General features: G+C 42.1%; 1 protein-coding gene and 1 long non-coding RNA gene across 12 annotated transcripts in view; one reads left to right on the top strand and one right to left on the bottom strand.

Moving 5' to 3' along the window:
* The window catches only part of LOC111261529 (uncharacterized), a 292,892-nt gene that overhangs the window by 229,661 nt on the left and 42,359 nt on the right, over nucleotides 1-20,872 (top strand). For 4 of the 10 annotated variants that reach the window (XR_015311557.1, XR_015311555.1, XR_015311565.1 and 1 more), the window contains 2 exons: nucleotides 3,404-3,486; nucleotides 3,622-4,012. The exons of 3 other annotated variants lie outside the window; for them this stretch is intronic. The gene's annotated coding sequence lies outside the window, so the exon portion shown is untranslated. Of the gene's footprint in view, nucleotides 1-3,403; nucleotides 3,487-3,621; nucleotides 4,013-20,872 lie in introns of those variants that run through there. 3 more of the 10 variants (XR_015311556.1, XR_015311572.1, XM_086968744.1) reach the window with 1 other exon arrangement.
* Nucleotides 1-20,872, bottom strand: part of LOC111261536 (uncharacterized) — an 88,795-nt gene that overhangs the window by 40,743 nt on the left and 27,180 nt on the right. The window lies entirely within an intron of this gene.

Genomic DNA, 20,872 nt, shown 5'->3' with positions numbered 1-20,872 from the left:
GGGGGGGGGGGCATTTGATATACATGATTCATAATTAGTGGGAATATGGAGATTCAGGCGAGGCGTTCGGCTCAGTCACTGGATCAACAAACCTTGCTGTGTAAACGCGGTAACGTTGAATTTGAAGCTCGTTTAATTGAGTAGTTAACAAAAAAGCTCGGCTACTAAAGTTCAGGTCGAGATTCGTCATGAGGCATACGCGGAGTTTTTGCAAAATCATGTGACCCGTAATCATCACACCCGAAAACCGCAATAGAGACACCATACGAAGTGTTAGAAAAGTACAACGCTTTAAGGTCTGAGTTTTTTCTTCCATTCTTCGCCATAACGAACCAAGCTCACACGGCTCGACACAAAATTGTATAGCTGTCTGAAAATGTTTTAAGCTTTTCATATTATAATAGCGTTATAGTGGAATTGCGTATTGAAGAACAGAAGTTACGTGAATGAGTGTAGCCGGATGACTTCTGCCGTAACTGATCAGATCTTTTTTCGGTGCAGCCAAAACATGATTGTATTAGCAAACGCTTGTATCGCACATTTAATATGAAATAACAGTGTTTAATCCGTTTTACGCACTTAGTCATATGCCATACCTTTAACAAGGACTGAATACTACCATTGGCTTTTAATAGATACTGGTTAAGGCCAATGGTCTAATATAACGGATGCATACGATTGATCACTACACACCGCTGCTTCTTGCCGTTCGAAGCGCTTTAGCAATCGAGCTCTCCTGTATAGGCAAGATTTGACGTCTAAGTAACGTTGTTTAGTCAGTGAGCTTTGTTCTTGTCAGTGCTTCTTGCTGTTCTGTACCGTCTGCCCTTCAATTCGACTAATTTGGGCAAAACGTCAACTGGGGGCGACGAACCATTTAACATAAGGTACCGTCAAGTGGTTTGGCAGATTGCCAGGTGCGCGCAGATCGCAAATAATACCATTTAGAAAATCGCAAACCGATTTTCTTTAAGGGTTCCTCGTTGGGTTCGAACTGTTGAGTGTCGTTCGCTATCATTCCCTTTCTGTCATTTTGTCTGCCTGTCTTCCATTTAGCAAATCTGTATGGCACAGTGTTATGGTGTCCTTATAAATAAGGCCATCTTTTTATCAACTAAAACGTGTGTGTGTGTGTTCTCTTTTCCTCAATGATTTACTTTGTAGACAACTATCCAACGAGTCGCTCTTAGGCTTAGCACTGGTTTGATCGTAGTGGCCAAAGCAAAATGCATGGCAAGTAACCCTGGTGTTTCTTTGAATGCCCGTTAATCGGCTCGACTTTATTTGGCCTTGGCTTCGGCCGACTGCCACCTAACGGTGTCACCCTGTCCACAGGAGATCCTTTACTCTTTCGTTTCTTGCTTTTCGTGGAGCAACTAATTCCGTACATCAATGTGTAGGTGATCCCGTCAAGAAACACGCTCCATTACAACCTTTATCTTTCAATCGAAAAGGTAGCGTGCTGGCACTAGTTTCCTGCCTACAAAGGGAAAACTTCGAAGCCGTTGCCTTGCTCCCGACTTTCTGGTCAGTTACACGCTATTTTCTCTTACAAACAAAGCTTTGCTTTGTACGGCGCCGTACAATCAAGGCGTTCGCTACGAAGGAATACATTACATGTAACGTGTCGCCGTCCATGGATTCCTACTACTTGCCCCTATCCGAACAACAATGGATAACAACGTTACCTAGCCAACTGGACTTCACTCCAAATGGCCCTTTGTCGCCCCCCGCTGACACACGTATATTATTACAAGAAGCAGCGTGTCACTCTTCAATCTCTTCGACCAGTCCACGAAGTTGCGACCCTTTACACTGACGCACCCGACCTTACAATGCTCTTACACTACTCCACTCCTCTCTATGGTAGTCTTCTGCTACGCACACAAACTTTCAGAAGCAGACGTTCGCCAGCGTGTTTCCCTCTCCAGCTCTCTGTTCTGAACTATTAGATTCCTTCAAAAGGTCACTTTTGCTCCTATTGAGATAGCTGTTTTGATGACAAATGTACAGCTAAATACCTTTCCTATAAGCTATTAGAAAGGCAGAGAGTGACGAAATGGGGCAACGATTGTGAAGTCATACAGGTGACGACTTTTGAAAGCTTCTACGTGTGCGCGCTACCACTTTTATATTGCTTTTTGTTGCTTTCTGGTTTATACTGAACGCAAACACGTACCCGTTATTAATGTGTTAGTGAAATTTACTAAAATAGTTCATACATAGTTATACTTCTAGTAATTTCTTTCTATCTAGTAAATATCTTTCTAATAATCTCCAAATAAGAATTCGACTTAACGATATCTTTAATCAGTTGTTAGCTTTTGTTTTTCTACAGAACGAATCAATCATGAAACAGAATAGTAGTAAAAAATTATTTTTGTTTTGGTAAAAAAAATTACAACTGCTCCTTTAAGTTACTCAAAGGAGTTTAAAAGGTCGGTGGCGATCAGTTCGTAAGAGCTAACTTCAAACTAAGAGCTCATGCTTTCAGTGTCCACCTAAAAGTAGTAGGGGTAGTTGACTATTGGCAGGTTCTTTTACCAAATTGTTGCGAAAGCTGGCTGGCTTCGAAAGGCCATCCAAAAGGACCGAAGTGCGCGAAATTGGAAGACGAATGTGTGTGTGTTAATCGTGTGGAAGTCTTCATATTCTGCGGAATACAGTTTCTATCAAAACAACAATTTCTATCAACCTACTGATCGATGTATCCGCGCCTCGAGTAGTGCCAGCTATTTCGATTGCCATACGCTTTTAGCTGTTCACGTCCGCTCTGTAGTTAAGGGAGGGATGCGGCAGAAAGTTGGAAGACACGAATTTATTGCTAGTCCGGTGCCTGTTTTCCCCTATGTCGGCAGAAGGGGCCGATTACGACTTTTTGCGTTTGCCGCCTAGGCCAGCCGAACCCTGCGTAGAACCAGTTCAAAAATTCTCGTCTATCTCTACCGGGTCTACTAACTGGACGCTATAGGGAAAAATCCAGGCTATATCTCAAAAATATTTTTCAATAGTAAAAATCATGCAAGGTTGAAGGTCAAACAATTTTCCAGCGATCGAGATCTAATAAGATCCCCAAGTTTTCGTTAAATCGTTATTTATTGACAACTGTAGCAATTAATGTGCGAGCGATAGCTTTTGTAACTCACGTGATTTAAAATTGCACCGTTTTATTGACGAAATCAATTTATTAAATTGAAACAATGCATCGATACTTTCCCTAGGTAATTCTGCTTGGCTCGTGAAGATCAACGGTGCGGTGAAGTTACGTTTAATATTACTGCAGGATAATTCTTTCCACTTAGCTTACTTACTTTACCACATCATGCTCTATAGTGATCCGATTCGACAAGTTTGTACCATTTAGGCAGAAATTCTGCTATTAAGGCTTAATGCTATTTTTCAGGGTCTTGAGAAATAATTCTGTTCGCTGCTCGAGTCGTCAGACAGGAATGCCCTAAATAAGCCTCGACCAATCGCAGCTTCAATGTAATCTCTCATTCATATAACTAGCATTATCTATTCATATGACTCCTAAAGCGGTCTCATTGTGTCCTCTTTGGGCTTTGTTCATTTGTAAACTTGATATTCACACATGTCTGCAGTAAATGTATATATTTTCAGAAGTGGCCAACATTTCGTTCAATGGCATGATGGGGCAGGTCTGCGTGCGTGAATTCTTCTGAGATCTCTCTATCAACAAAAGGAAAATCCAAATTGCCCCCAAACGTGCCTTTCGTCGTGCCCAGTTTTACCGCACACGCGAAAGTAAGAGTAAACCATTGGAGCTGCTTGTCAACCTGGGTCCACATGCACGATATAAATAAACCCTGTGGACACCACACAAACTTTACCGAGTGAATCATTTGAAGAATTGTTTTGTGATAGAAACTCTGTTGCGCATTATATTGGACGGTTCTCAGTTGAGGACACGTTCAGTAAGCTTTGCAGTGGATGTAAATAACAATCACCCCTTTAAGCCTAATAAAAAGTCGCTAGAAAAGATCCATTTAAACATTGCACTTATTCTTTCGTTGCTGTTCGGCTTCAAAACAGTCTTATAGAGATATGGAAAGAGAAGCTATGATTTTTTAGCGTACCTTTTCGTATTTCTGCTCATCTATATATTTTTTCCATTACGAGAATGAGACATCTAAAGTAGCACAATTCAATTTAGATGTCAATAAAATAAACTATCGCTCCAGGCACTAGCTAAATAGAGTCTAGAACTTAGAAAATCGCTAGGACTTAGAAAATCGCCACGGCCAGGCCATGAACGTTCACGGTCTGACCGAATATGACTATTTTCAAAACTCTCCAAGCTGCGAGCTTTGCCCATCTTTCTATCTAGAATATTTGCCCAAAATGTTGAAGTCAGTCGAAAGAAAGATTGTTGATACGTTTTGTACTTCAAAAGATTTCTTCCATTATAGGTATGACCAAACAGTAGTGAAGATTGATGCCAATTAGTCCTTGTAAAGCTGTAACACTCTATGTTTGCTTGCTCGACGTTTACAACTTGTAAGACCACCGAAGGTCAACACGCATATCGCATCGGAATTTACCCATTGTTTAAAAGTCCAAATTACTTTTAAAATATTTTTCTCAATCCATCAAAACATATCCGAGCTTCAACACAGGTTTACCTTCTTTGAATTTAGGTCGCGCCCTTACTAGGAAGAATATTATGCCGTTTGTAACTAAAAAATAAACGTGTAACTTTCATGAGAGAAAAATATGTAGTTTGTACAACAGGACGATTTTTGCTGGACAAGCGCGTGCTAATTAAATTTCTGATTAATTTATCAAACCACAAAGTTGCAATAGAACAATTTCCCATTAATCTCGCGAACGGTTGAACGGAAGAATGCTTGCTGGTAAATTCAGGGAACGCTGCTAATCAGACACCTGAATTCTGACAAATGCTACCGCTCTCAAAGCCTCAACTTTAGAAGAGGCTTATGAACGTAGTTTCTGCTTTAAATTTACGAGATCTTTATCAAATCAATTTTGAACTTCCTTTCGACAGAAAAAAAAAAGGGAAATATTTCGGATCTGGAAAGTCGTAATGCTTAGAAAAGTCTATCTTCATTAAGAACTGGTGCAATACGCAACCCGTTCGAAAGGAAATTATGGCACGCGTACACATATAAAGGCCAAAACCGTTTAGCCTGCTCAATAGCAATCATCCTGGTTGTTGTTACACGACGGCAGTTACGTATACAGATAAGTGGCAAAGGATTCACGACGAGAGTTCTTTAAGCAATACGAAGTTTTTATTCGACAGAAACATTGTAAACGGAGCCAACTAGCAAGCTTCATCTTCTCAAGACACGCGTTCCGCTCTATAATTTATTCCCCATAGTGTTTTTGCAGAATCTGTTGGTTATGCTGTGTCCGCCGGTCACGGACCAATTTCAGTATATCCAATAAAAGGAAGCGGTCGAAGTATAGCATTCTGACAGCGCAGAACTGGATTCTTGGAAGATCGTATCTTCTTTCACGTATAGGCTTGGCTGCCGCTTCTTTTCTCTGTTTGCTTCAAAACAGATATCACTGTTATGTACCGCAAAAGAGCCAGTTCGAACAGAAACACAACTAGACGCACGTTTAAACGAGTAATACTGCATCGGTTCACGTTAACTCAAACACACAATCACATATGAATACACGTACATCAACAAAGACGGAAGTTACTGCTCGCTTCGGACTATACACACCCAATTAATTACGTTTGGAAAGCGGCAGTTAAACTGGGTTAAAAATGCCTCATCGGCCTCGTCCGGGCCCTAGACCGCCGACCCAAACCTCGCCTGATTGGACAAAAACACACGACACACATATTGAACAAACAGACTAAGGCTAAGGGAGCAACAAACAACGGCACGCTTTTTTGCCCCCAGCGAAGGAGCGGCAGTTGCTTAACCGAAAGATATGTCACGCGATCCGATAGCAATAGTGCTTGGTGTGGCAGCCACTCATCAGTCGAATGATAATATATAGGAAACCTGTAAAAGGAATTACTTTCAGTCCTCGCGACCTCATGTAAAAGGTGAATCCGCCAGCTGCAAAAGTGCTTCAGTAGTATCTACCGTACTAGATTGTCCTACCATTCGTTAACCCAAGGCAGACTGAGGGATAGACTGAGTTAGGCTGTTCTTCTCAAGTCAGAGTACGAGACACGGTACGTTTAGGCCAGAGGCAGCTAAATCCTCCGTGTTCGTTTTACGCAGCATAGAACAGCGTATTTAAAGGGGCATAAGGACGCCCTTTAAATTTTGACTAAATTTGCCTTATAGCAGTATCCATCCAGCACAGTCCTTTAGTCTAGACATCTCAAGCTGGCTAAGTACGGCGCTATCGAACATCTTGATAAAAAAATTCGTCGGGCAGTTGATAAACAGTTTTTCCCGACTCAATCTTTTGTCTTCATTTGTTCCTGAAGCTTTTAGAGTGGATAATTTCTTTCTGTAAGCAATATGTAAAATAGTTGTCGAAGTCGATGCTTGAATGTACCATAGGCTACCTCAGTTTGGTAACACGCTCTGCCAATTTTTTAAAAATCGTACTAGATACGTGACAGACGACGACGGCATTTTAAGCGATTCGAGCATAAAAGCTGAATGATATATTTTTTAACCGTAATGCAAATCGATATCCATATAATGCGGTCTCTATAGTTCCTGTGATACTAGTAATACGATAAACACATGAAAGCTTATCTTATTTAATAATTATTATATCGAAGTAATGCAAATTACCCGATAGTTGCTTTCTTTTTTGGCGCCCCAAATACAGTTTTGAATTGAATTTGTTGTTTGACATGGCTGATTTTATTTATAATTTAACCAGCTCAGTGCCAAACAACGTTGAAACAAATGTTTAGATAATGAATCAACAAAAATCAATATACAATGAGACGAAATAAATTATGTGCGCTAGGATTTCGATAAGTTGCAGAATTTTGTGAAGTACATGTCTCAGGATGATTTCGTTTGAATATCGTAGTGTGTCTTAATGGTGTATGATAATGCGATACATGAACAACATGCCCGCAATTGCGTCCTATGTGGCTCGTCCACTACCGCCTCCTTCATGTCCTATATGGTGACCTGCGATTGTCCAAGAAATTTGTATGAAACAGCTCTCCCGCGAGTCGTCGTGAGTTGAGCTTACCCAGCCAATGAAATTTTTGCCAATGAAACGGGACTAGAAAACGTAAAACGCTAGCGCTCTTCAAATTACGTTCTCTAGTTGTCGACACTAGCATGCTACATGCTGTTGTCGTGTGTATATATGTTCATAGGTGTGCTTCCTTGTCTCCATAGCTGTCTCTCTTACCGCTATCTAAGCTCCGTCCGTGCTCTGTCCGTTGACATGACTAGCGGGCCAAGACTTGTGGAACTCAGCCATGACCTGCTTTAACTCGTCGCAACTTGCGACGCCCACAGTAGAATGCCAGTGAGCCTAGAAGTCAAACTCTACTTGGCTCCTAATTACTCCCCAATTAAACAGACGAAAAAGTTAGAACAGGAACCCTGCTTCCGCGCAACCTCTAATCCTTTCTCTTTCTTACAGAAGCACCCTCCGATTCCGCGTCACTCAGTTATTCTCTCCCCACGACCTAGCCCTACCGCTCGCATCACATTTCGTCACTACTACTCGGCCCCTAAACTAGTACGTTGCCTGATATACCTCAGCGGTCCTTTTTGTCGCAACGTTATTATTCTCTGCTTTTGCCAACGCTCAGACCTTACACACCACTGTAGAGGAATCGATTTAGTGCTGTGACGTTTCCACTTGCCCGTCATTGATGGCTAGTCGTGATTGCAGCTGAAATGGCCGAATGGGTAGCATAGACCTCTTGAAATATGAGAAATGGTTCCCTCGGATCGGTCGGAACCCCGCAAAACGATGAAGAGAATTTATCTTTCTGTAGACTTTGACTGGCTAACATTGGGCCATCCACTGCATAAGTCATTTGTAAGGAAGTCTGCGCTTTTTTTCCAGCAAAAATAGGCATGAAACGACGGTAGCAATGAACGTCATAGCGATGTTGTCACCAAAAGAAAAATTGTGCCGATGGCTTAATCATAACGTGTCTGTCTACGAATTTTAAGGATATGGAACATGGTAGATAGAGGAAATTGGCACAATACATGCGAGGCAAGCCGTTCGACCAATGTAACGTGATCAAGAAACACAGTGACGTTCGCAGCAGTTTAGATACCGGTAGTTACCAGAGAAGTTGAGCTTAATTCCTCTACGACCGTCTGTCGCGGATCTGATTTATTTGCACGCCTTTTGGGGATGCTTGCTTCCAAATCGTGATACACAGTAGGACCCTGGCACAGCTTTCTTCGAACAACAACACCACAAACTATTAGCGTAAGAGCTACTGAGTACGTTGATACACGATATAGGATAGTAAGTTTTAATGTTTTCACCAATGTATCTAGACACACTCTTACCACTCCCGGAACTTTTCAAGTTGCTGTCAAAGGTCCTTTTTAAACTTTATACCTAGAAGCAGCATCGTTGTACGTGTACTCTGCGTACTCTGTAATGCACAGTCCATTACTATGTACATCGCGCATTGAGCGAGAGACGCTAACATTTTCTTGGTTTGAAGCTGTAAAGGGCTTTGCTGTATGAGGAAAGGGGTCACAACCAAAAAGCGCGTAGTCGTCCTTTGGGACACCAGGCGCCGCCCAGGATTACTCAGGATGTCACTGGAGAGAAATGTTCGAGAAGGACTTCCAACGAGCGGCGTTTAGAAGTCACGACATTCGGATCTTACGGCTCTTTACTCTTCGAAGCCGTTCCCCGATCTGGCCACTTTCCTGGACAGAGAACCTGACGGCTAAAGCTCTTATCAGCTTTGTTGTGCTGCAATTTGCAGCCGTTGTGACAGAAAGCAAGAAAGTCAGTGATTGGTCCTCTGAGAAACTGGGTTCCATTCGTCTGCTGTGGACAGGACACGGTTATTTCAGGTGTGGTCATTTATTTGGCCAGATGACTAAAAAATGAAAGAACAGCTGGGCTAGAGGAATGGAGCAGTCGAATAACGATAAAATTTAACGTGTGGGGGCAGCAGATGCACTTGCCATAACGCACGCGGACTCGCAAGACACTGAGAGTCAATTACGAACGGAAACGGAAGGTGAGCTTTGCGATTTCTATGAGAGCCATACTTCTTCTGTTGTAGAACTTAGCACTTTTCTACTATCGTCGTCTTTGCTAATTTTCCTAACGGCTAACGCTAGCCAGACGCTTCGAGTTTTACCTCCAGTACTACCTATAATCATTGTTTTCATAACATTTATTTATTACTATTAGAAACATAGCATACGAAGCAGTGCAAATATTTGCTATCTAATTAAAATATTATTATCCCTACTTACTACTTTTCAACTTCAAAACAGTTCTGTCTCCAAAAAAACTTAATCATCGAGTTACTTGCAAATTTAGGAAATGGCTAGTTCCACCAGTCCCATTCCGGTATTGTGTTCTTTTGGCACTTTTGTAAACTCTACTTCACCTTCTTCGTACGTGTCAAATAAACATATACGTAAAACACTAATCGCGTCTTCAATTATAAGACAATCTGCATTGGTAAACAAAGCTAAAGCAACCGGATTTTGTGTGAACGGTACTGCCAATTTACGGAAGTTTCGCAGTGTCGACCAACGCAAGCATTTCCTTAGCGTCAATATCCGATTGTCCGGAGTGTCATACGAACTGTGCTTCACCAGTCTTCGAAAACTGTGTCGGCTCGTGGCTCAAAAACGCATTCAACAAATCGAAAGCGTGAAGCTCAAAAGTTCGGTGTTTTCTATACTTTTCTATATGTTTTCTATATTTGGTCGCCTATCGAAAGGTAATTTGATTGCTAGTCTTGACTCGAATGAGGGCCCAGGATGCCATAGGTCTGTTTAGTGGAACGCTGATGAAATTGATCAGAGAAATCGTAGTCGTCGACAGTTGGCAGATTTTATTTAGGGAATTAGGATTTCTCAGTAGCTCAGTACACCTATGACATTGTTTTTCTCTCACCTCAACCGGAATACTCCGAAGGATTGGCGCTTTGCGTGACCGCTGATACCCCACGTTTTTACGATGAAAGCAGCAAATTCATTCTTCTAGGACATGACGATAGTTCTGCATAGAGCTACCCATAATCAGCCAGCATAAAGCAACTTAGTATTTCCTAAATTTAGTGATATCAATAGCGTTTCGGTTATCGCTTCCGTTTCGTCGTTCGGCAAAATATAGCGACAACCCCTACCATTTCTCGACATCGTAGAGCATAGCAGGCAGTCCCGCTAGAATAAGTCGACACCCTCTATGTTTCGACTCGTAAGAGTGTCCGGTGCCGCCATTAGAGTTTTCAGCCATCAGACGGCTGGCTTCAAGCGCGAAACGAATTCTCTCTGTCTGTCTGTCTGTCTGTCTATGCCCGGGTTCGAACCTAGATCACAATGTCTCCCTAAGATTATCATCCAAATACGTTACCCACTAGGCACCCTGCTGGGACTCAGTTGCTCCTCTGAACAGCCTTGCCACGAGACAGACGTCTCGTACAACGTTGCAAACATAAATACGCTCTCCATGCTTACCGTATGTGTTCTCCGGTACACGCATGCGCACAAAGGTTTGTTATCTATTCTATTTGATATAGAAGAATCAATGTTTAGTTTTAAAGACGTGTGGGTGGGAGAATTAGTTCACCGGATTTGCACGTCGTTACACCGTTCGGGTTAAGGCCAATTAAGTAATAAATGACGATACCGTTTTGGCCGCGGCTAGGCAGAAGAGGTCCAGGCCACGCGCCATTTTTTCATCAGTTAGTACTCAAGTGTGTATACGTTGACAAGAGTTTAATCGCTTGTGTCATCAGTTTTGATATAATTTCCCGCAACAAATACCGATACTTACCGATTTCACTAACGTTTCATCGACTGAGCTCAAAAAATATGAAAATGAGAAAATAGCAAACGTATGTTGCGTGAAACTAGTGAGCTGTTCGGGCTTTCCCAGCCTCTGTCTCCCATCTAGAAAGCAGGAAAGATGGTAATCATCGCGGCTTCTGGCCTGAAATAGCTATATTCGCTTAGCTAGAGCATTCACTCCATCCAACGCTATGGTATTTCCTGGAGCTCTCAATTGCTTTTTTCTTATTATGTTCCCTTATATTCTATATTATTAAATTATGCCATCAAGCTAACTTTTGACAGACCTTGTTGCCACTTTTGTCGGTACATTGTCACCGTTCTTTTTCCAAACAAAATTTTGTTCATGACCATCTAGCGCACCAGCACACTATCGCATCTATGTATTGTTTATACACTTCTAGTGTTATTTAATAGCTGCTTGGATCACCAATTGACTATTTATTGTTCCACCTGTAACAAATTGTTAATAACGACTCAGTAATGGCTCCTGTGTGCTATAATACTTGCGAAATAACAAAGTTTGCGCGATAAAATATCTGAAGACAGAGCAAATCCTAATATTCACGGCTACACGGTGATAGCGAATCGTCAGGTATTGATCTAGCGGACTGATTGTTTCGAGGAAGGATCGACAACGATTTTCGTCAGCTTCTTCGCTCCCGTCCTTTCCTCTTCAGCGCACCGGAAATCGGTAGCTAGGTTTTGCCTATCAATATTCTTGTACGCTGACGATTTTCATTCAATCGTCTCACAGGTAAAGCTAGTCCGCACGAAACCCTTCAGCGAGCAGTTCATAGGGTTAGTTAGTAAGGTCCAAAGCTATCAGCGTTTACCTATAATGAATGATGCAATGGATTACGACTTTGAAATTGAAAATTCTATTTTATCGGCTGTGCTTGTGATACGAGATCTAGACGTACAAACTATCGTTCAACTGGGTTTTGTTCAATTCAGATTGTTTCATTTAGTTTAATATGATCTTGGATGTATCGATGTAAAAAAAAACCAATCAGGATTGACTGAGATATAATTGACCTATTTTATCCAAACATCTGTGTTGTTCTTCTGTAGGAAGCTTTAAAAACAAAGGAATATGGTTGATGAAAGCGTATATTTGTAGTAGTAGTAGTAGTAGTAGTATTCTTACCGGCTTTATTGCTTAGACACTGGTCCTTGAACTCTAAGATTAACTGCATGATCAGAAATTTGTTTTGATTTAGGCCAAGTAATCGAAAGTCTTCTTACTGCTAAAGCCGTTGTAAGAACTGCACTCATCACCAACGTTTTGGCACAAAGTCGATTCTTAATAAATATATGTAGAGTTCATTGATATTTGTCCAAAACTGGGTAGTTGCCATTGTCTAGGCGCACAATTGATTTTGCTAGTGGGATTCTGGGCTCGACCCTATAAATCCTGCAGACACAATAACGACAAATGCCGTTCAATACGACATTTTGTTAACTACTTGATGTTGTTTAGGTTGGTTCGTGTTCACACCTGCCATTGATATTTCTAGCAAAGCAAACTTTATAGAGGGTAGGTTCAGACGCATAAAAATGATTATCAAGTCCGAACATACTCCACTGTTTATTTGAATATATTTATCGCTGCGAACGAACTGAGTAACAACGTCTAACCCAATTAGGTCCTATCCGGGTTACCCTTCTTAGTGGTAAAGAAATGTCGGGTGTCCAGAGCCAAAAGTGTGAAGACTCAAAATCAGAGGGCACTCTCCGGCGATTATTGTGATGTTACACGAAATTTTTGTCTGGATAATTCGAATAGCAAATGAATTAGTGATATAAGAAACAGCCATAAAAATAATATACTATCGGAAGCGGCTCAGGGCTCTATATAGTATCGAATCCGAGCGAGAAACATTAGAGAACTTTTGTTTTTGCATATCGCTCGATCAGTTACGTCTGCTGGGGAATCTGTCTTAGCAAAGACCAGCAAAGATTGTCGTCAGTAGTAAATTTGAAACCGATGTCACCGTAACAAGAAAAAAAAACTGACTGCACTGGTTCCGTCTACGAAGCTTAGATACACATGTAAAATGTGCCTAAGAATCGAGACGCAGAAGTCCGGACCGAGTCCTCTCACACTGAGAAACCGGCCGTCTGGCGTAACGATGCCTAACGGCAATTCTGGACGCAGAACTCGAAGCGTTTCTCCAGTGAAAGTACTAAGGTGTGCTACCGTTTTTGGAAAAGCTCATTTTGGTGAGTTGACAAAGCTGGAAAGTAAGGCCGCGCCCTCGCCGCCACAAAACGATGTTTCGGCAAAAATTAGTTCGAGTCCAATTGGCGCCATTAATCAGGTCGATGATTTTTTCCTGCTTTACAGTGGCGGCCCCTTGCGTCACGCAAATCAGGCCTCCGCCGCCGTCCAATCACTAATTCGACTGACCCGTAGATGTTTCTCCCGCGAAAACATCCGACCTAGGCATTGTACTGACTACTATTTCGCGTACACACCGATACACACAGCCAATGACATCAAGGTTTTTCATAAACGACGATCCGTCATAGTGTGCGAACGAAACATAATTGCACTTGGTCTACAGAGTAATATCTTACTTAGCGAGACCCTATGACATTTGTGTACACCTATGTGGCTCTCTTATAGAGGACCTTAACGGTCCTGCTACCTTTATGAACAAATATCTACTGGTACATTTGTATGATATATAACTGCTATAGTTCAGACGCTTTTTGACATCTTCATTGTAGCTGGAATCAAGGACAATGTCGGATATACCTTGAATATTATTGATATTATTCCGCTCCTTCCTGTAGTAGCCCCACCGCATCTCACATCCGATACCTGCGGTTTAATAAAGATACGGTTTCTATCTTATTTTTCTAAGCAGAGCACGAATTGTAAAACTTCATGGAATAATCAAGGGTTACTTGCTATGGTATCACAAGTATGTATATTTTACCAGATCGCATTGGGTAGTAAATCATGTAAGTTTGAAACTGGCCCATTTTAGTTTCAATTTTGGTGGAAAATTCACGGATTTTTACAAGGCTTCAAGGTGACGAAAAATATATACGAAATTGGAAATTCTTACAGGGAGCCATTGTTTAAACAACAATTGGGGCCTGTTTGAATTACTATGGCCTGTGTCCACGTATAAAAGGCCGTAAAAAAAGCTTTTTTCCTGTTTTACCACATATTTTTTGATTTTCCGTTTGGCTATATTTGAAACTGTTAACACACATATGTGCAAACTTGAACAGTTATTACTCCGATATCTAGCCACCTTTAGTACACTACGAATCTTGACCAGACAGTTTTTTCATGCGTACTCTACTATTAGAAAATTAAGAGAATCGCATTATCTAAGGAATTATCGTTATCAGTAGTCGATTATGTTTACCCGTTCGTTTGTTATTCGTTCACAATGAACAGCGGCTTAAGATTATGGAGGAGATTTACTCCTCTTGATGCACTACGGCTGTTCCGTCCGATCTCTACCTTTTATCGGAACAGACCGGCTACGCGGTGTTCCCTAGTTCACATATATAATAATAATAGGCAGTGTAACGGCATAGCGAAACCAGACAAGAGAATAGATAAACAAATAAATGCGAATTTAGCGTTTTCCGCTTAATCTCTTTCATGCAGTAGTCTCCTCCTTCGATTTTTACATTTTGCTCTAGCTCAGACGCGCCAAAACTCCCTTCCCGGGTCTCTTTCCATTTGAAGGCCCATTATCGTACCGGGACTGAAGACTATTCTCGGTGTCACTCCTTCCCTCCTCTACCACCTCTCTTTTTTGGCGTGCACCTTTTTGCGGTCTGCACTTTAACGTAGGGGCTCGGAATAGGAGGGGCACCGCTTCCTCGCTTCTTACTTAGCAGCATGTTGGCCGTAGCTAGCGATTCCAATTGTTGTTCCAACGGAGTTAAATATCATCTACTACTTGGTGCTTGATAGCATGAACCAATGCTTTCTGGTTTCGTGCGACAAAATGAATTGCCTGGCTTCGCTTTTTCTAGGTGTCGCCCTTATACCGCTCTGCCACGACCCCGTTCTGTCACAAACGCGAAGCTCGTTTTGACGTCGTACAACTCCAAGCGAGCAACGAATTACTAGTTTTCGATCGATCGTGTCTTTTTCTCTGCAGAACAGTGGGCAGTTCCGAGGCAGCTCGCCCACCACTAACTGGGACGTGGATTTTGCAAGATAGTGCCTTTTCTATCCGAATTAACGGAGAAGGATAATTCTTTACTGCCAGGGTAACCGGCCTAAGCGAACTGTAAATTTATTTATGCTCTCTTTACAACCAAACGTATGTCGTAGATGACGTAATAAAAAGACATGCACATACTCTGCCGCACCTGGAAAGTTTCTAGTCTGATGGTTCGTTTAGTTAGGGGAGCGATTAATGTTTAGGAATCATTCCAGCAAATTCTCTAGTCGGTGGTTAATTTATTGCAGGCAAAAAAACTCGTGCGCGAGCGAAAGTCGTCTGTATTCTACTCTTATTGCTTAAAAAACAACACATAAGTAGAACAACACTTACAAATTTAAATTTACACTAATATATTAAGTTATTCTATGCTTACCCAAAAAGTGGCGTATTTAAGCTACAAGCTTCAGGGAAGTATCTAAACGGGTGATCTGATAGTCATCCAACTCGCGCGTCTTCTGAACCTAAATAATATACTAGAAGACCTGCATAACGAGTTTAATCAACAATTCGCGTCAGAACATATCGCAGCTGCTTTCCTGCTGTTGTTAAAACTTTAACCGGGAAAAATTAATCTGACGACCCGCCTTGATCCAGCTTCTGCACCGAAAAGTGATGAGCAGATTGTAGTTCCTTGTACTAGCTACACAGCGCAGGCCAGCGGCTTATATTATATTTTCTCAGAATCAGCCACGCTAAAAGATATAATAGCCTCTGAAACTTACCTCCAATAGCTAACGAAGCTGTTTACAAACAACGAGTACCAGAGAACTGCATACGTCTTAGGCAATAATTCAGACGTCTCATACCTACCTACCTACCTACCTATCTATCTATCTACCCAGATTTGGAAAAAGTTATTTTGTATGCTTGCCAATAGTTATGTTTCACAAAATTAACAAAGCTGTAGCAGTTTTGTATTAAAATAATCCATAAATTATTTTTCAATTCTAAATGATGCGCACGTTTTTACAGGAGGGCAACTTTATCATTATAATATGTTAGCTATTTTCGCTTTTTGACTGCGTACTAACAAATAGGAATCAATTCTAAAATGCACCGTAAACTTAAAATAAGCTACCGTTTAAACGGGCTTCTCGTTTAAACCTTAAATCTTCTTTATTTCTCGTAATCTCCCGTTTGTAACTTCCTAGATTTCACTGCGATAAGAGCTTACGAATTAGACAGCCTCTATAGCATCTAAGAAAAGCTAGCTTGGCTAAATACTTCCACTTTTTAACCCGGGTCAATGCGTAACACCTGATCACAACTTTAGATACAACATCGTATCAAGCACCTGGTTTCTAGTAGGTTTGAAAGTTCAAGGCGTATAGCTTAATATTATGCTGAATTGATGAACACTTAATATACTTGCAAAATTGTGTCAAAACGCTCATCTTAAATGTAAGCGTGCTAAAAATAACACAATGCTGCACTGTCACAGTTTTTTGTAAAAATGAAATTATGACTTTTTGTCGAAGTATCTACAATATATAAGAAGCCGAGCACTCAGTCTATCAGATTCCACATTCAGTCGTTTCCTCTACTTGGATGGATAAGTATACTTCCGCCGTTCGCAAAATGGTTCGACGGGTGAACCCATTTGGTCATTGATTGTCAACAACGTAATCTCTTGGAAACCTTCTCTTTCTCGCTCAACTCATTGAAAACTTCAATGTTCGTCACTTCGTCTGTCTCGTATTCGTGTCATGAATATAAATCTGTTCTCGTCACTTTGTTGAAATCAAATGTGCTCCTCGGTTGAAACGGAGTTCCAATATACCCTTACTATTGTCATCTATCGCCGTACCTTTTTGGAATGGCCTTTCCCCTGAACCATTGGCTTTAGGACGAAGCCGTTTAATATAGAGCTACTCAGAAGTAGCTCGTTTATACGGCCTGTTGTTCTGCTCTGATCGGTCTGTCGTTGTCGACTTGGTTCTATTCGCATGCAAATCAAACCGTCGACCTATAGCTCCTGAACCACAGGCCCATGACATCCCGCAGCGCCAATCCTTTATAAGAGAAGCAGCAGCGACAGTTCATTTAGTAGCGCGCTTCCTTTCCTTGTTCTGCCGCTTGTTATAACGTTGCAGGCCATGAGGGACTCCAGCAATGTTGCTCTGGCTTGTTAAGAAACCCTTGCGCTAAATCTCTTCTGACAAATGAACACCCAGTCCGTAATGAAACAAAAAAAACCTAGCCCGAAGTGACGAGAGAGGGCTGATTCGTTTGCAGGAAGAGCAGTGAAATTACTGCCAGCTGAGAGAGCTCAAGATATTGTCAAGTACAACAGCAATAATGAATAACAGTTACTAGTAGTAGGCAAGAAACTTTTTATATGCGTTTATATGCGTTGTTTCGTCTGGCGTTGTCCCCGGCATGAAGTCTTTTTTTCAAGCCCTTTATTTACTGAACCCTCCCGCGATGCTACATGCAGCCCGTAGTAAGCCATTGCTTCTTCTGACAAATTAGTTTAAATGTACTGTAGATCTAACGATTTGTTAAGTGGGTATGCTAAGAAACCACCTTTGATGCCCTACAATATATTTTTGCTATACATTACACGGATCCATTGTGCCAACCGTATAGAAGCGTGTTAGATGAGCTTATTGTCGAAAGTCTTTAGTTACATCCAGTTGCCGACGATGCCCGCCTCATCGAGTTGAGGTCGATCGCTCATTCAAACGTTTGAGGAAACAATCTCCCCTCGCAAGAATTCACTTAGAGAATTGCGTATCTGTTTACCTCGTTATACCTTCATGAGGTGTATCCGCATGCATCTCGGAATTAAATGGTACCGAGCCCCAATTGCAAGGCGAAGAGCCGGCCGTCAAAGATGAGCATGGTTATGAAAAAGTGAATATGAACTTTACTGACGCAGGCCGATTGAAGACCCCGTGCCATAACGGTGGTGCGAACACACTGCTTTGTTTTCAGTCGATTCAGTCAGTCGGCTCGAGTAAGGCTGTTTAGAGGCCACTACCGTTCGAAGGCCGACGAATAGTATTACGTATCTAAAGACCTCCATCAGCGTCATCTGCTGCTATGTTTCCTTCTCCTCCTCATTGTCCTACATGTTATCCTGGTATGATGCAGCGGCGCTTGGCTGCGACGAACAGACGTGTCGATGGGCGACCGCAATAAGGCCACTCATAGACCATGTTCACTTCCAGGCCTGTAATCCCGTCTTGGCCATTGCGACCTTTGATGTGCTTATGAACATCTACGCGACCTCCATGTCCCTCGAGTATTGATCAGTAGGGCTGATTAGTAGAAGTTGGTCGAATGGAAGGTGTAAAGGGGCGGAACACTTTCTGTAAACACTGTTTCTGTAAGCAACGAATACAAATTGGTAGCTTATAGCGCATGGGTTGCGCAATGTCTCGAAGTCTATAAAATCGACACCTGCCTCTTATAACTTGATAGTAGCTTAGCACATACCACCCTATGCCTATGCATATCTAGGCTTGTCAATGAATTTTCTTGCAACCTACATATTAAACTCATATCTTTAGGGCAGACACACGTTAACACATACAACGCTGAGTATGTTCTCAACAACAAATGCCACGTTCTTTTTCTACGTTCTGTATAGTGGATATCTTGCATAAGTAACTGCGTGCGTTGATTTGCAGACGCACTATTGATGAAGACTCAAGTGGTATACTGTATCTAGTAATATGTACGTAGAACGTCTTTGCCAAAGCAGGTCAGCCAGGCAAAAGGCAAACATTATGAAAGCATGTATTACTAGCGGTGTTACCACAACCAATCGCGCGATATGACAGGAAGGACGTCGGAGGAATGGTGCTTGCTAGAAAGATCTGATAATATACGTATGGGAAATCAGAGTACCTTTCCATGCCTCTCCGACCGAATGGGTTTACCTGCCGAAGCAGAGTGGCAAAGAGGAACCAAATATAGAGACAGCGTAAAGCGTTCACGCTTGACCAAATCAATATACGTTATTTTGATGGTCGCCCTTGCTGCTATTTCTCGACTGCGTCGTTGATTACGACGCGTCTTGAAGCTCGTATACGCTGAACTATGAACTGCCCCCATCATTGCTGCAACACATTCATAGTGGCTAATTAAACACCGTAGCCTATAAGTTACTTCTTGAAGTACATACATTCGATCTTATAAATCAATTGAACTAGCAGGTGGCGCGTTAAAAACCAAAGCAAACGTACCGTGAGCTGGACATAATAAAGGCGCATGAACATGCCGAAGAGACGCTCCGTGCAATTTCTCTTGGATTATGAATGATGATAGTATATTGGAGTAATCAGGTCGAAGCGTGCAACTTGCAGTCACGTCACGAACGAGAGAAGAGTACTACGTGAAAATTTCAGAAAGCAGGTATGGAAAAGAAAAAAACACAAGTAACAGTAGGAGTGTCGGCATATGGTGATTCAGGAGAATGTCTTGCGCCACCGCTATTGTTATTGCAGCAAAGACGGATTCATCTGCAAAACATCCTTTGCAGTAGACAACGAGATTTATATATCTAGCAAGTACAGTTTCCTTTGTGTTTTGGCGGAAGCTGTTTCACATACGAATAGACACGCACTTACATGCAGACACGGCACATATATTGCATGTTGTGTGTACAACTTTCGAAGGGATTAAATTCGTCTTTTTGGCAGTAGCAGCAGCAACGATGGCTCAGAAGCCGCTGCTTTCACTGCGTAAGAATAGCGAGAACTGCGTCGGTCTATACGAAGCTAGGAAACAGGTAACATTACTTCGTACTAATAGTTGCGATGGCTGTGGAGATATTTAAGGGCTTTCTTGAGTCGTCTGCCGCTCGCTTCACCGCAGCCACTCCGTCCTCGCCTCTATTGTCGACTTTTTCAGTAACAGCGACTTTTCGTACTCAATACGAACTCACTAACGATCGCAAACCCCGCCTTGGCCTGACGGCAAACCGGCTGCTTTTGAGGCGAGACAGAGCGATGGCACCTCAGCTATGGCAATCGTACCAATGAAAGCGGCAGGATCAGCAAAAGCAGCACCAGGGGTGCGGGAACAGCGGGGCGACAGAAGCGCAAAAAGGGCGATGCGTAGCGACTGTGGTAGCATCAGGATAATTAGGTTTTACGACTTGCTGCTCAGTTTGCCACAGGGAATTTAGCTGTTTCCAGTCCAGAGCTGTCCGTTCAAGCTAGACTTGTTCAAGGGGATAGCTAACCTCAGGCTCATTGCTTTACGCAGAGGTGGCAGGGGCGACTACGGGCAACCTAGACAGCCCCAGAACAGGTTCGTCTCGCTTCCCTTAGCTATGCAGGAATTCGTGACGAGGATGTCGCACCCGGCCTTGTATTTTTGAGATATACTATCCCTAATAATAATGTTATCAGAAAGTAAGCTGGACACCTCGGCAGCGGTCTGGCTGGTTTTTCAAATCGTGTCCTTTCTTGCCATCACATACTCATCATATGCACATTCACACGCAACTGCTTGAGTCTGTGAGCACGCATGTAAGTACTGACATAAGAAATACCGGGGACGCACTGATAGCGGTAAGAATAAAGACCAAGTACGTGCAACAACTAAATATTAACGGAAGGACAAGGAGACAATGTAATCGCGGACAAAGCAAATCAATCATTATTGGAAACAAATCAAAAAGTCAACCTTATCATTGGCCTTTTCTCTCCGTAAAGAAGACCGGCCCTAATATGCGACCCTGAGATCTTTGCGATGCAGCGC

Source organism: Varroa jacobsoni, unplaced genomic scaffold, assembly GCF_002532875.2.
Source record: "Varroa jacobsoni isolate VJ856 unplaced genomic scaffold, vjacob_1.0 scaffold_565, whole genome shotgun sequence".
NCBI classification, from domain to species: domain Eukaryota; kingdom Metazoa; phylum Arthropoda; class Arachnida; order Mesostigmata; family Varroidae; genus Varroa; species Varroa jacobsoni.
The sequence above is the reverse complement of the archived record's forward strand: the minus strand, read 5'-3'. Positions and strand labels throughout refer to the sequence as shown.